General features: G+C 44.3%; 1 long non-coding RNA gene across 1 annotated transcript; it reads right to left on the bottom strand.

Annotated features, from left to right (window-relative positions):
• Positions 1 to 1,148: 1,148 nt before the first annotated feature.
• Positions 1,149 to 1,643, bottom strand: LOC121987338. The gene is made up of 3 exons (XR_006113509.1): positions 1,623 to 1,643; positions 1,496 to 1,550; positions 1,149 to 1,163 (listed from the first exon to the last, which is right to left on the bottom strand). It is a non-coding gene; the product is annotated as an uncharacterized LOC121987338 (long non-coding RNA).
• Positions 1,644 to 2,275: the final 632 nt, after the last annotated feature.

The raw sequence follows: 2,275 nt of genomic DNA, 5'->3' as shown, positions 1-2,275 counted from the left end.
AGGACCAGCACTATGTGCAGTGAGGACTAGCGACTGGAACTCCCTCCTGACAGCATCAACCTGAAAATATCAACAATGGAGGCGGGGTGAGTCCAACACTCAGCAGGTACAGTTGATATGCAAAGTAAAGAAACAACACCTAGCACTAATCATGCGTACAGTCTCCTGATAAGAAAGATAAGAATGCATCTGAAATAAACAGAAAACTGTACTAACCAGTCCTGAGTATAAGGTCAAGCAGTCCGAGGATAAGGAAATCTGTATGCATGTCAAACATAGGTATCCAAACAATATCAGCATATAAATGCAAACACAAACACAAGCAATAGATGCATCATGCATATGATGCCAATGATCATGGTCACCCCGTCGATCATCTCATACAAAAGTGAGGCCGAGTGGGTAGGGCCCCGTGCACTCTGTCGTCACTACTCCCGATGAGTGACCGAGTGGAGGAGGCTGTCGAGTACACCTATCCTCCTACCCCAAATCATAAATGGGGGAGCGCAATGCTCTCATCTCCCGGTACAAAATAACTGCCGGCTACCACGCTGCGTCTCACTACCCATGAGCGGACCAACGGTGCCTAACAGAGTCCTGCTGCAACACACTCTGCCTGAATCGACCACTAACCCATGAGCGGTGGTGTGTGCAGATCCATGTAACTGGCGATGTGCTCAACAATAATGGAGCGGACTATCGCACAGCATGCAATCATGCAAATGGTGCATGGCACTAACCACAATATATCCTGAGCTAAACCATGTTATATATAGAAAGTGCACCATAAGTCAATGAATCAAAACAACGGTACACAGATCAGATAAGGTATACAACCTAGGTCCTGTACATGGTGAAGCATGATATAATCAAAGGTACACTGAAGGTATAAAAACCTAAGTCCTGAACATGGTCAAGCATGGCATATCACTACCCCTATAAGCATGTATAAACAGGTAAAAATATACCTGAGATGCAAAACCAATCAATCAATCAAGCATGTAAGATTTGGGTAGTGATTAACCGAAAACAGATAAGAAACACAATTAATGCAATATGTTAATTTAATTACTAAGCATATCAAATGACATAAGTCAAAAGTACCCGCCTCCGATAAAATGGTCCAAATCCTGACTCCGAGATACTCGTCTCGCGTCAAAGTCCTGAAATACCAAGAATACCTTTACTTTTATTTAACTAGAATACAAATAAACAGCTAAATAAATCCTAAATAGAAATTTAGGGATAAACCCTAAACCATTTCCTTCGACCTTTCTAACGGTTAATTAGGATTAATTACCTTAACCCCAAACAACCTTTTTGATAAAAATCCAAAAACCTAAATCCATATAACATAATTATTCTACACAACCTAATGATGAATAAATTATCAATAGGTATCAAGATTATACCTAAACATGAATTAATCCAATATTTTCCTAATCCAATACATGAATCCAACTCATCAACACGTAACCATTACTCTACTTCTTACCTTGATTCAAAGCCACTGGTTTATACTGAAATCCAAGAGTTGCTGGAATTCTTCACTGTTCGGATTTGATGAAATCAAGATCGAGAGCAAATCAAGCAACAAATTCTAATCAACCACAGAAGTTTACCTCCAAGATCTGACTAGGGCATAGCTCTGAGTCGTCTTCGACACTGTCGAGCAAAACTCACACAGGACTCGACAGTGTTGCTCCTGTCCAAACTAACCTGTGCAGAGGTAGCAGTGGACCAAGGCTAGGGCACGGAAGCAAGCAAATCTCCAGCGATGGTCAGCTCTGTTTACTCCTGTCCGAACCCAATCCTGAGCAAAGATACACCGGCGAGACGGTCGGCGTCGGCGCTATGCCGAGATGCGACAGAGAGGAAGAAAGGCACAGATAGCCGGCGCTAGGGTTCTTGTGGCCGGCGCTGCCTCGGAAGGAAGAGGGAAGATCGGCGATCGACAGAAGAAGGCGGCAGTGGCGACTAGGGCACGACTCGGCGTCGGTAGGCAGAGATCAGGCTCGGAGAAGAGGAGAAGAGAAAGTGGAAGAAGTGGCCAGCGTTTTTGTGCTCTCGGAGAGGAGGAACCGCCGGCGGGCGGTTAGGGCACCGAAGGTGAAGGTGCGCGGCGGCGTCGGGGAGAAGAAGGAAAGGTTGCGGGGGTTGGCTCGGGTTCGGCGACAAAGCACAGGAAAAAGAAATAAGAAAATAAAAGGAAAAATATTTATATATATAATCTTTTCCTCGCTTAAATCGGGTAACTCAAACAGGCTTTTCTGGG

Source organism: Zingiber officinale, chromosome 5B (genome assembly GCF_018446385.1).
Source record: "Zingiber officinale cultivar Zhangliang chromosome 5B, Zo_v1.1, whole genome shotgun sequence".
Classification (NCBI taxonomy): domain Eukaryota; kingdom Viridiplantae; phylum Streptophyta; class Magnoliopsida; order Zingiberales; family Zingiberaceae; genus Zingiber; species Zingiber officinale.
Note: the sequence above shows the minus strand (reverse complement) of the source record. Positions and strands in the feature narration are given on the sequence as shown.